Source organism: Pteropus medius, unplaced genomic scaffold (genome assembly GCF_902729225.1).
Source record: "Pteropus medius unplaced genomic scaffold, Ma_sr-lr_union100, whole genome shotgun sequence".
Taxonomy (NCBI): Eukaryota; Metazoa; Chordata; class Mammalia; order Chiroptera; family Pteropodidae; genus Pteropus; species Pteropus medius.
The window spans coordinates 4,282,809-4,295,408 of record NW_024346150.1 but is presented as its reverse complement, the minus strand read 5'-3'; the positions used below and the strand labels follow the sequence as shown (position 1 = coordinate 4,295,408).

The following is a 12,600-nucleotide window of genomic DNA, read 5'->3' as shown; positions in this document are numbered from 1 at the left end:
CTAATTCAGTGTTTGTGGTGAATTTATAGGCCATATCTACTATGAATAACAAGAATTGACTGTATTTAGCTGTAAGCCAAAAAAAGATACATTTTTGATGGCAGTAGGAGGAGGCTTAAAAAATGTGCTGCACCCTAGGGCGACTGTGCTGACAACTTTGGTGCATCTTTGTGAGTGTAATAAATGTGTAGGAATAACTTTACTTTGTTACACTAGATAACTTGGGAAGTATTTCTTTCTGGGACATCAGGAAGGTTTTATTTCATTGGACCCAGATAGTAGTTGTAATTTGTCACTCATTATGTCTTTTCTTTTGCTCATACTTAGGAGGAAAATTCAACTGATCGTAGAAATCCAATTTTATTTTCCTCTTTGTGCTGGAAATATGTGTAGATTACTGGTGGTTAGATGCTCAAGAAAATTCCCTGTATTAAAATGGATCTGATTTTAATTCATTCATGAAGCAGATACAAATGGATGGATGACAAAAGCATCTGGAAGACACCCGGGAGTGAAGGACTATAGAAGCAGGAAGAAACACCAGATGGGCTCTTCTGGGGAACCTAGGATTGACTTCTTTGTTCATTTTTCCTTGGGTTAGGCTTGAAACTTCAAGAAAAGACCCTTCCCCCACCTTTTTTCTCTCCTTCCAGTGTCATTTAAAGCGCCCTGCCGGCTGTACTACTAGTCACAGTCTTGCTCCTTTCTAGAAGGCTGAATAATTGGCCTGTTTGAAACTTTTGCCCTGCTTTACTTGACCAAACTTTTGAGATTTAATCTCTAGTAAGGGAAAGGGCATCTCTTTGACGACCTGGGGATAGGAACGGAGTTCTCTCCTGCATTCCTCCTTTGTTCTGCAGATGCTGCCCTGGGCTTGTTTTCCAGTCTTGCTCTTCCATTTCCGGGTAGGATCCCTTCCCTGAGACGGTATCACCTCTAAGTCTTGTCCAGACAGGGTCTCCATGATCTATCAGGGCTTTTGTTCCTCCAGCCCTGTGAAGCCAGACACTCCCAATCCAGAGTGAGAAAAAAGTGTTACATGTCAAGGACAAAATCACATGACTTTTAGATAACTTTGATGAAGTTCTGTGAGGATTATCTTTGAAGCTGTGACTTTATCACTACCATTTTAGTAGCAGTATTGAGTAGAAATGTTATTTTAGTAGATCTTCCAATCTTTCTAGCGTATTCCTGGTGTGACAGAAATGGTATCCTTCATAGAAATTATCGCTCACGCTATGGCCATGCCACCGTGAACACGCCTGATCCCATCTGATCTCAAAAGCTAGGTAGGGTCGGGCCTAGTTAGTAGTTGGGTGGGAGACCTCCTAAGAAGATCGAGTGCTGTAGGTGTAAAAAAAAAAAAGTTATCACTCACAGGGTGGGTTAAAGGGAGCACACACAGAAGCTGGGTAACTGATAGGCTGGCTGGGATCCTTTATCCTTACATTTGTAAGGAGCATACAGTTAAACTGAAATAACAAACAAATTATAGTTAGCAATATATTTTTAAAAGAAAAATAAAAGGGAGAGCTTCAAGGCATTGTGATTTGAAGGGCCCAAAAAACCCGACCCAACCCATCCCAAACCAAACCAAACCCCCAATACCAAAAACCTCCCAAATCAAAAACCCCAAAACACTAAAGCAGGATGGGATAGTGTGTCTGTGTGTAGGAGAATAGAGTGGTGATGGACGAAAGAGGATTAAAATCTAATTACTTTTCCCTGACAGATACATTTGGGAAGAGTGATTCTCTTTTTCCCCCTGGCCCCTGAGTTCCACAACTGCCCTGTGAGAGAGGAAGTCACTTCCTCAAGATCAAGTGGGTGGTAGGGTAGAGCTTAAAATCCCTCTTGGGGGCCATATGCTCCCATTGAGAACACATGGGTTCTTGGAGTGGGGTGTGAAAAAACCTTAGCTATTACAGTGGTTTCGGGCCCCCCCACAGTATATAAACATTGTATCAGAAACACCAGAATAATGTTTGACCAAATGTTTGAGCACCCTGTGGCCAAGTCAAGTTGACACATAAAATTAGCCATCGCAGTACAGATGATTGTAATTTCCATCTTTTTCTGAGGAGAAAACAGAGGGTCAGAGTAGGTGAGCAATTAGCCTACTACTATACAGTATATCTGTTGTATTAAAGTTTCACGGGAGGGGGATGATCAGGGAAAAAATAGCTAAAAAAGGCTCCTCAAGGGGACAATAATACCAAAAAAGTTTGAGAAATACCATGCCAATCACATTTCTCAGTGGCACTTTTTTATCCATGAAGTCATTATTTCAGACATCTCTTATGTGAAATCATGACGCCCACCCCGTGCCGTCCCCTCCCTCCCCATGCCCCCTGCAGATTTGACTTTCTCTGGAGTGTTAAAAACATAATTATTCTTCTACAAATAGATAGCAACCAGGCGTCAAGGTTTGATTTAATTCTTTAATGATGGAAACAGCAGGGAGACCACAGGGCCGGTTCGGAGCCTTTGAAGGAGAGGGATTTATGGGGTCCTTAGGGAAGTGGGTGCCCAGTTGGATGGCCAGGTCAGATATATGACTAACTTTCTACAATGCAGAGAACTTTCAACAGCTTTGGGGTTCACTTTCCTATGAGGTCATATAGTCAAAACGACTTACCAATTTCTGAAGGCTAAGTTCTAAATGTACAGGGCTAAAAACTACCTGCAATCTTACTCTGGATTGTTAAGCAAATATGCTGTGACAGACGCTGGGAGTGCCAGGTGAGGGTCAGGCAGGCTTATTGGGAAATGCTCCAGCATGACATAAAACATGAAACAATTACCCCTCTACCTTTCATGAGCTTGGCGCATGGTTTTTCTTTAACAGGGGTATGGATTTATGATTGCTGTGTTCTGATTATTGCTGACTGAACACCTCTGAAGAGTGGATTTCTGATGAGGGGTCTTCCAATGATGACCAACCTTCCTAGATGAAGAATAATTTTAATTTACACATATCTATACCCCTTGGACAAATACTTAGTATGTGCTAGGCATTGCTCTAAGTACTTTGCCGGTATAATTTTACTTAATTTGCACACAATGCCAGAGGTGTGTATATCAGTCAGAGTTCTCCAGGGAAACAGAACCAATAGTGTGTGTGTGTGTGTGTGTGTGTAAAGAGAGATATTTATCATAAGAAATTGGCTTGTGGGATTATGGAGGCAGGCAAGTTCAGATTTACAGTGTGGGCCATCGGGCTTGAGACTCTGGAAAGCAGTGAAGTGTAGAGGCATTCTCTCAGAATTTTCTTCTTTCTCAGGGGAGGGTTGATATTTTTGTTCTCTTCAGGCCTTCAGAAGATGGGATGACGCTCACCCACATTAAGGAGGGCAATCTGCTTCACTCTTCCTATTAAAATGTTAATCTCATCCAAAAACATTGCAGCAGAAACACCAGAAAAATGTTTGACCAAATGTTTGAGCACCCTTTGGTCGAATCAAGTTGACACACAAAAATTAGCCATCACAGTACAGATGATTGTAATTTCCATCTTTTTCTGAGGAGAAAGAGTGGGCAAACAATTAGCCCAAGGTCGCACAGCCTGTAGGCAGGTGCTCTTAACCACTTCCACGTCAACCTTCAAAGTGACACTACTATTCTCCTGTGCCCTCGAATCTCCCATTTTCTTTGAGGCTTTGAGACTCTCTCTTTTCTCAGACTGAATCAGCCTCCAAACCTAACAGCCTTTCTTTCAAAGTGTCTTATTACCTCGTTACCCACCCTCTGTCTGTCGCCTCAGCACCGCTGTGCCCAGCACTCCAGCCCTGCATGTTCTGGGCCACCTTCTGCTCTGTCTTCTCCCTTCTCCTCCCGCTGCTTGCCCTCCCCTGTGTCCTGCTGAGCCAGATGCATTGCTTCTGCTCCCCTTTCCTGCTTCTGACCTCTCCTCGTGGAGACTTCCTTTTCCCCGTGGGTCTCTACAGAAATCTCAAGCGTCCTTCGAGGTCTGGGCTGTCATGTCAGTGTACTTTCCCTCCAGTTCCTTGTCCCTGGTCTGCAAGAAGAATGTGACCCTCGCCCTGCACAGCCTGCAAGGGACAACAGGTGCTCAGTACGGAAAGTGCTATGCCCAGTGAGGCCAGCAGGGGGAGAGAGTGGGGCACGCATGAGGTTTGGGGGAAGGAGGGCTCCAGAGAGCAAGGGCCTCTGCTGGCTTCCGTGTTTAAATTTTGGGAGAAAGTGTCCCTTCCTGATGGATAAATTTAAAAAGGGTGACTGCAGCCCTCGGACATACAACTTTAGAGCATAAGTCACTTTTGCGCAGAGTAAAGTTGCCGCCTCCTGTCCAGGGCCCGGGGATTGGAGCTGAGTGGGGACCGGTTGTGCACCTTCACACTCTGCACGCCCAGGCTTGGTGGTCCACTTTTCTCCAGTTTTCCACCTTCAGGCTGCCCATCCCACTTATGGCAAAGCTCTGACAGAAGCCGGGACCTGCACCCTATTTGGGGCGGGGTCACAGGTGCAGTTAGGTGTCATTCTGGGCCCATTCATACCTTGGGGAGGACTCAGTACCTTGAAGTACCTGTTCCCCCAGGGAAACTGGAGGCCTTCGATAACCCTGGCTCTGGTGACAGAAAGTGGGCTCCTCTCAACGCATCTTTGCCAGTTGCTTCCATAAACCCATGTCATTCGGTCACTGATTAGTAGGAGCTGGAATTTAAGGCTCTCAACTATTCATTGGCAATTCAAACAACAATACCAGGTGATTGGGCTGGTGGTCAAACCTGGGAGAAAGGTGTGTGTGGGCGGGAGGGAGGTGGCAGATGTTAGGAGGAAGGTCACCTCGCATGCTGAGAGTGAGAAGGAACAGGTTCTCTGAGTTACTTAGGGGTATTTGCTTCCATGTAGAGGTCAGGAAACTGGTAAAACATCCACTGTTCCCTCCTTGAGAGGCTACCAGGTATTCCTACCATAGCCAGACTGGCTTAGGCAGGGGTTAAACTTCTCCCAAATCTCTCTGGCCATCCCTATAGAAAAGATGACTCTGACCTAGTGGGGGCTAAGAACTGCCAGGTGGTGTGCCTGCACCTTTCAGCACATTCGTGGGCCATGGGCTGTGTGGGAAGGCAGTGTGGGGTCTGCCCCAGCTCTCTCCCCCTCCGCTGGAGGCAGCTGGAATCCATGTGACAGGTTATTCTCTCTGTTTGAGAATAAAGTATTTTCAGAAGCAAATTACTTGGAAGGATTACTCAGCCCGCTACAGAAAACCGTGTCTCTTACCACTAACCTGGACCTGCTGGTGAGAAGGAGGTGTGGGGCCAGCCACAGCTGTGGAGGAAATTGCATTACAGCTGCAGCCCAACTGATGAGAAATACGGTGTGGTGGACGAGAGGGTTCCTGCCGAAAACGAATGCTGTGAGGCTGTGACTAGTTCTGTCTTACGGGTGATGTTGCAAAATACGTGTGTGCTGATTCATGCGTATTTAATGTTTAGTTTTATGAGCGTGGGAGGGTTATTTTTGGGAAACATGTCGCCTCATGGATGTCATCTCATCCAACCTTCTCATTTTACTGATGGGAAAACTGAGGTTTAGAGAGAGTAGAGTAGTTCTGCAATTTCTTAGTCAGGTCGTTGCTGAGAGAGACTGAGAACCCAGAGACATCAGGTTCCCAGCCCGTATCCTCAGGAGACAGCGTGTGGTGAAGTGAGACGTGAGTGAGGGGCCGGGACGTGGGCAATGGGCAAGTCACTTCAGCAAACTGCACCTCGGTTTTCCCATCTTATAAAAAAAAAGGGTGTTGTGCTAGGGTCTCATCTCTCGGATATCAGCTCTAACATTCCACAGTCCTAACGTCCTTTCTTGTTCATGTTCTGGCTTTTCCATTTTTCTGAAACATAATTATTTGATTGATTTCTTAAAATCACATAAAGCCAACAGGCATTACTTCCATTTTTCATATCATTAAAAAAGGATAATTCCTTGGTTGATTTCAAAATAGTCCATTGTATTATCAAGCCAAAAAATTAAAACTTGCTATGCATCAATTATGAACCAATCAGTTAAGAAAAAACTTCTAATGTTTGGGTTCTTTTCCTTATGAGATAGAAATATAAATATTTTGCTTAATAATCTTTGAGTTAGCATTGTGTTACAAGCAGGGTAAAATGTGGCACATGTAGTTCACCAAAATAGTAATATGCACACCTTATATGATTTAATAAAATATTTGTAGCAAAATGCATATAGTCAATGCATGTTAGCGAGTTTCAAATGCAAGGCAGTCCTCCGGCTCTCTTATGTTTTATGGCATTATAGGTTCCTTATTATGCACAGCATTCTTTTGTAACTTAATTCAATTGTAAAGATCTTCAGAAGAGATTCTATGAGTTTCCTTGGCCACCCATTTCAGGGTTGTAACAGTTTTGCCCATTAGGAGGTCTTCTTTGTGTCTACCCAGCCTAAATTTCTCACGTTGCAGAACCATCTGGGCTCTTGGGGCAGCTGAGGCTACTAATTAGGTCTGGCTCGCTCCATGGGCTGGTGCTCAGGGCTGTTGAGGATCAGGGAGCATCCTTCAAGTTGCAGCATTTAGCAGAAGGCCTCGGATGCTGTGGAGTCAGCCCATATTTCTGATAAATCATGCGAGGAAGGTCAGTACCAAGCACTTGGAAACAGGGCCCCTGGGAGCAGGGAGCAGGGAGCAGGGAGCAGTGCTGGTGAGACAGCAGGCGTGGGGTTCAAGACAGGTATAGACCCTCAACCAGACATTCAGCAGAATCTATAGGAGCCCAGGAGACAACCTCTGTGTGACCTTGAAAGTCCCATTCCCTCTCTCGGATTTCTCATCTGTAAAAGGACAAGGCTGGACTAGAGGGTTTCTAAGAGTTATTCCACTATTCCCGATCTAAATTGATTTTATGTGGGCAGGAATGGCCATTTGGCTAAAATCATGTCTCTTATCCATTATCTGTGGGTGTCTCCTGCCGTATCTGTGAGAGATGGGATTTTGTCAAATCCTAGAGAGAGTGACTGTGTGTGAGATATCGAAGGTGAAAAAAATCAAGGTACGGACAGGGCCTATATTTATTCAGAGTGTCTCCAATGCACTAGGGATATAGCAGTGAACAAACGCACTGCAAGCATGCCCCCATTGGTGTAGAGACAACGAGAATATATGTGTGTGTGTGCTTACAGCACAACCTGCAGGCTACACAAGAAATCCTCAGTTATGCCTCTGGGGTCAAAGGTGAGGAGATTTACTTTCCATTGTAGAGCCTTTGGACCTTATGAGTTTTGTACCATGTAAATGTGTTTCTATTAATATAAATAGCGTAGTTTTAAGGAGAAGAGGGAAAGGCTGCTTCATCATGCCGTCTGTGTTTATTAACTCGGTGAAAGCGACACAGGGAAAGGGGCCGGCAGCCTGTAATGACACCCAGAAACCACGTGGTGGCAGTGTTTCACTTTGATTGTCCGAAGGCCGTCTCCATTTTAAAGAACTCCCTTGCGCGGGTTTCAGGGCCCTTCCCTCCAGATTCAACTGATGGGCCTCAAGTAAAGATGCCAAATAGGATGCTGAGTGGAAATAATGGCTGTAACAGATATCCTCTGGCTCCTCCCTGTCTTCTTTTCTATTAGAACATCTCCGAGATTACGGCCTTTTAGCTCTGGGCAGGAGGTCAATGTTACAGAGACGGAATCAGGGAGAAGCTGGGCTGATAAGGACCTAACTTGGATGCAAGGATGCAGAAGCAAAGAACTGGGCCCACTCCACGTGACCCAGGTTGGACCCCAGATGAATGTGACATTCTATACATGACCCCATTGAACTATTCTGCCGCTTCATCCTTACTCTGGACACTCCCTCCCAATGAGGCCTTCTGTCACCACATGAGTGTTTTGACAGTGTCAAATTTTGCTAAAACAGGCCTTGCTGCCAACTAAAACTTTCAAGTCTTTTCTTTAGAGGCTGCTATTGAAGCCAAGCCTTCTCCACCTTGATATGGTACGTTTGATTTTTTTTCAGTCTGTATGTGGGAAATTCACGTGAATTACATTTCATCTTATTGGTTTCAGCCCAGTTTTCTCGCTTGAGTCCTTTTGTGTGTGTGTGTGTGTGTGTGTGTGTGTGTATGTGTTTATATGGTAATATGATGCAAGTCATCAGCATATCGACATTTTTCCCAGCATGGTGTTGTTGACTAATTTGGTAAGCATGCCTTCTAGCTCTTTCCTCAAGCTGCTGGTAAATATAGTGGACAGGAAAAGAATTGACACATAGCCATGTGACATGTTGTAAGAGGTACCCCCCTCCCCAATTAATTTAACATTCAGTTCAACAAATATTTACTAAGTGTACACGCTAGCATTGTTCTAAATGCTGGGGCTACAAAACAAACAAAAATTCTATTTTCATGAAGCTTACATTTTAGTGAATGTCATTTTGGCTAAGAAGTCCTGACCCCCATCATATATATGCCTTTGTCCTTATTTAATTCAACTCACACTTATCCCCAATAATAATTTATTGAGTAGGAATGTGTTCTGGGCTTCATGCATGTAATAGGTGTAAGCTGATGTAGAACAAACACATAGGCTCAGGTGTCCACGCACTAAATTGGCAAAAAGCTCATTTTCACAGTCTTGGGGGGGTCCCCTCTTCTTTCTGGATTATCCAGGAACCTTTGGAAACATTTGCATTCTAAAAGAAAATTTCTCTAAACTTCCATTTTCAAGTGGGGATAATTCCTAGTATTGGCCAGTCCTCTGTAGTGGCTATTTCTTGCCACATGGGGGAGCTGCCAAACACATATTGTGCCCCATCCATACGACCTTGTGGTACCTGCTCCATCAGTACAAGAAGTTGGTGCCCTTCAAAGGAAAGTGATTTTCCGTCCTTTGGGCCTCACTCAGTCCACAGTGCTCCTCAGTGGGTTCTCCGGGGGTAGTTCTTAGTTCTCAGTCATTCTCCTCTGGGGCCCCTGCTCCATGAGTGGCTCAGAAGACCTCTCTTAGGATCTGAAAGGATATTGGCTCTCTTTAGTTCCAAGAATATTTTGGGTAGGTAGGTGAAGAGATTGTGGAGACCAGGGTTCAGATGTTTTTCCTTTGCGTTCCTCAAAATCTAAAAGATGTATTCTATTCCCTTCTTGAGATAATGTTAATTGATCAAAGTCTTCCCAATTATTTTTTATCTAAAGTGAAAAAAAAATCTGATAACTTCCTAAAGAAGGGGATAGGTGGTAAGGTGTCACTTTGCGGGGTGCTGCTGACCACTGATTGCTCCCCATGCATGTAGCACAGGGGCAGTGGTGGCGACGGTAATGCAGGGGAGGAGGTGGAGATGTGGTGGTGGGGAAGAAATTTCAAAACCTGATGTATGAGTTGCCATTTCTCAGAGGCCATTGGGAATCTATCAGTGAAAAAAGTCTTCTGTGGATTGCCCCCGAAATATACAAGATCTCATTTGATTCCCAGAATAGCTCTGCAAGGTAGCATCATTTTAGCCATTTTGCAGAGGAGGAAATAGTTTCAGAGAAGTGAAATGACAAGACCTCACTGTAAGGGAGTTTGGAAATTGGGTCAGTGGGGCTCTGATGTCTGACTTGGTGCTGTGCTCACAGACACCTGCCTTCTGTATTGACCTGGGCCTCCGAGCACCAGAGTTCAAACATAGAGAGGGGACTGCTGGAGGGCTTGGAGGCCCAACGAGTTTCTTAAGGACTAAGAGCTCCGGAAAAGACTTTCCATTTACAGAGAACTGTTGCTTTGGTTCCCGAAGCAGTATATCTCATCAATCCAGCATATGTAACAAGAAGGGTCATAATGTGAAAGAGCTAAACGTGACAGCCATGGTTATGTAGCTTAGTTTGTTTGTTTTACAGAGTGAAAACTGAGGTTCCAGGCGCTGAAATGACAACCAGGCTATGAAGGACCCGGTGGAGTAACTTGGTCTCCCAGCTCTCAGCCCAGGGCTTATTTTAAACTGGTTGTTGATGACTTTAGCTTAGAGGTCTTGGTTATCCTTAGAATAATGAAAATTATTGACATGTTATAATATGTAAGAATTACAGTTCTTGCCAAGACAGAGGAACAGGTTTATTTTTCTACCATTAACAGCTATAAAACTGGGCAAAATATATAAACAATTATTTGCAGGCATCGGGCTGTGGTTCTCGAGAATAGGGAAGCACATAAGGTGAGGTCCATTTTCAGCCTGACTTTTCGCCTGAGGCATTCTTCAAACTGTAGGGAAGTGGAGCCCAAGCAGAGAGTGACAGTCTTCTTGGGTGGAGGAAGCAAAGATAGAAGGTCAGGGCTGCTAAGTCTGTTGGAACTTGCAGGTCGGATACCAGAGAGGAGGCAGATGAAGAGAAATAGCCTCAGAAATCTGTTTAGGCATTTCCTTTGGGTTCTTTGCCAAATCTTTAGCTGCCTACACACTGAGTGAGACTTTACAAAGTCAGCTGAGAGCAGCTTCTAGGGGACTGAGAGGTGAACGTGATTTTAGAAGTTGTGGTTGTTAAGGAGATGCTGAAGTTCTGATACAGCCCAAGTGAAGCTGGACACTTATTTGAGACTCCAGGAAAGCTCACCTCAGGAGGAAGGCTCACCTCAGGAGGGAGGCCTGTGTCCTAGGAATAAGGGACATGCTGTAGGATTGAGAGCAAGGATGAAATAGACCTGCCTTAACAAAGCCAATACCTGAAACTCAACACAATCAAAATTACCTGTTAGTAATTTCACTGCTCATCAGGACAAAAACGTCACACTTCTTAGAGGAATACAGCAAAATTCAGAGCCTCTACAACACATTCAAAATGTTCGGCATATATGAAAGATGTCTAGACATGCAAATGGAAGCATATAGACCTTCTTATAATTTGAAACCTCAAAGATTCTCTTTGGAGGTATTTCACTATGACTTAAATGATTAATGGAACATACAATGTTTGGGCTTGAGCAATGGGTTTGGATTTCTGATCTAGAATCACAAATGGTTTGTTTTTGAATTGCTCTTGATGTCTTGGCTGATGTCTGCCCTGCCCATTGGTGGAGACATGTATCTCAGTGGGTAGACTGGCCTACCTTACTCGACCTCAGCATTTTGTGGCTCAGTTGAAGAATTTTAAAACATGTCTAAGACTTTTCTCTCTTTCTCCTTTAAAAAGAATGGTCACGTTGGTCTGGGTTGTTATTTTTTTCCAGGAGGGATTTTGGGGGATTGGGATGGGTAGTGGAGACAACACAAGGCAGAGAATTTTAGGTTTTTGGGAGAATATTCTAGATTTTACTGGGCATCTGGATGACTGATAATAAAATAGGGAAGAACTGTAAAATCTGAGCAAAAACTATAAAATCTCCAGAAGAAATATCTTCTAGCTTTTTGATTCATAACAAGAATTTGTAAGTATTTTTCTTAGACCACTTCAACTTGTGTGGCATGTTCAACTAATTAAACTTTACCTATAAAGACTGATTTTAAATCTTTTGATTGTATATGAAGCCAGAAGAGATATGAAGAAAATTTTTTTTGCGGTTTCTACTTTTAGTTATAGTTAGTTGATCAGTTAGCATTTTTAGTAAAAACAGTCTTTAGTACATAGTTTTTCTTTCCCTAAAAAAATAAAGTTGCTTTCTAATCAGGAAAGGAAGCAGAAGAAGGTTTCTACTGGAGACCCTTTTATTCTGATTTCTATTGAACTTGGGAAGATTTACGGTTCTTAGAATAAGCACATTTATTCAATGAGGGAATAAAATCAACATTATTAATTATTTTAAGAGAGACAACATTTTGAATCATGAAACCTCTAATTCATGAGTCTTAATCTTTCTCCTTGTTTCTAATGGCTGATAGCTCATCCTGCAGAATTATGCCTCTGTGCCCTTGGAACGTTCTGTAATTAATTAATAATTTACGCTGAGAGAAGTGATATGTAGAACAGGGACTGGTGTTCGCCCCATGCTGGGATTGCTTTGGCTGCTTAAACAGTCAGGGAGGTTTTCCTGGTGAAAGAGACTTATAGAGAAGTGCCCAGAGACCGAAGGTCAAAGGCTCAAAGTGGTAGACACGTGGGTCTCTTCTTTCTTCTTCTCATAGCTATTGATAAGGCAAGGTCTCTCACCAATGGATCAGATAGCATTTTGCAGATTCTGACCACCCGTCTTTGGATTGTGTGAACTCCGAAACATTTTATAATTCGAATCTTTGAGAAAAGGCCTTCATCTGGGCATAGGAGAATTAGCATTCAGTTGAGAAAGAGATTTTAAACACAAGAGCAGGACTGATTAGCTGTTCTTCTGATTCTTGGGCCACTTCCATTTTAGTTTCAGTAAATGAGGAATTTTTTAATGAGTTATGTGATATTTGCTGAAGGTTGTGATTTTGGCAAATGCTAAATAGAAAAAAAATTTTCTCCTCCCCTGCCTTCTCCTACCCATCTTCTTACTTGGACAGTGTTCTCAAATCGTTTGCCAAAACCAGTGACACAACTGCCTTCTTCAGACGGGCACCTGACAAACTGGCCCAGATTTCCACCGCCACCAGCCAGCTTTGTGTTGAGTCTTCTTTGCAGAAACGCCAGCTTCTCAAATGCCAGCCTCCCCAAAAGGGCATTGCTCTAGAAAGGAGAG

General features: G+C 43.6%; 1 long non-coding RNA gene and 1 pseudogene across 1 annotated transcript; one reads left to right on the top strand and one right to left on the bottom strand.

Annotated features, from left to right (window-relative positions):
- The first annotated feature begins 1,234 nt into the window (after positions 1 to 1,234).
- On the top strand, positions 1,235 to 1,353 carry LOC120612999 (uncharacterized; annotated as a pseudogene).
- Positions 1,354 to 8,474: 7,121 nt separating this feature from the next.
- LOC120612950 (uncharacterized) lies at positions 8,475 to 10,768 on the bottom strand. Its single transcript, XR_005655584.1, has 2 exons — positions 10,698 to 10,768; positions 8,475 to 8,985 (listed from the first exon to the last, which is right to left on the bottom strand). It is a non-coding gene; the product is annotated as an uncharacterized LOC120612950 (long non-coding RNA).
- Positions 10,769 to 12,600: the final 1,832 nt, after the last annotated feature.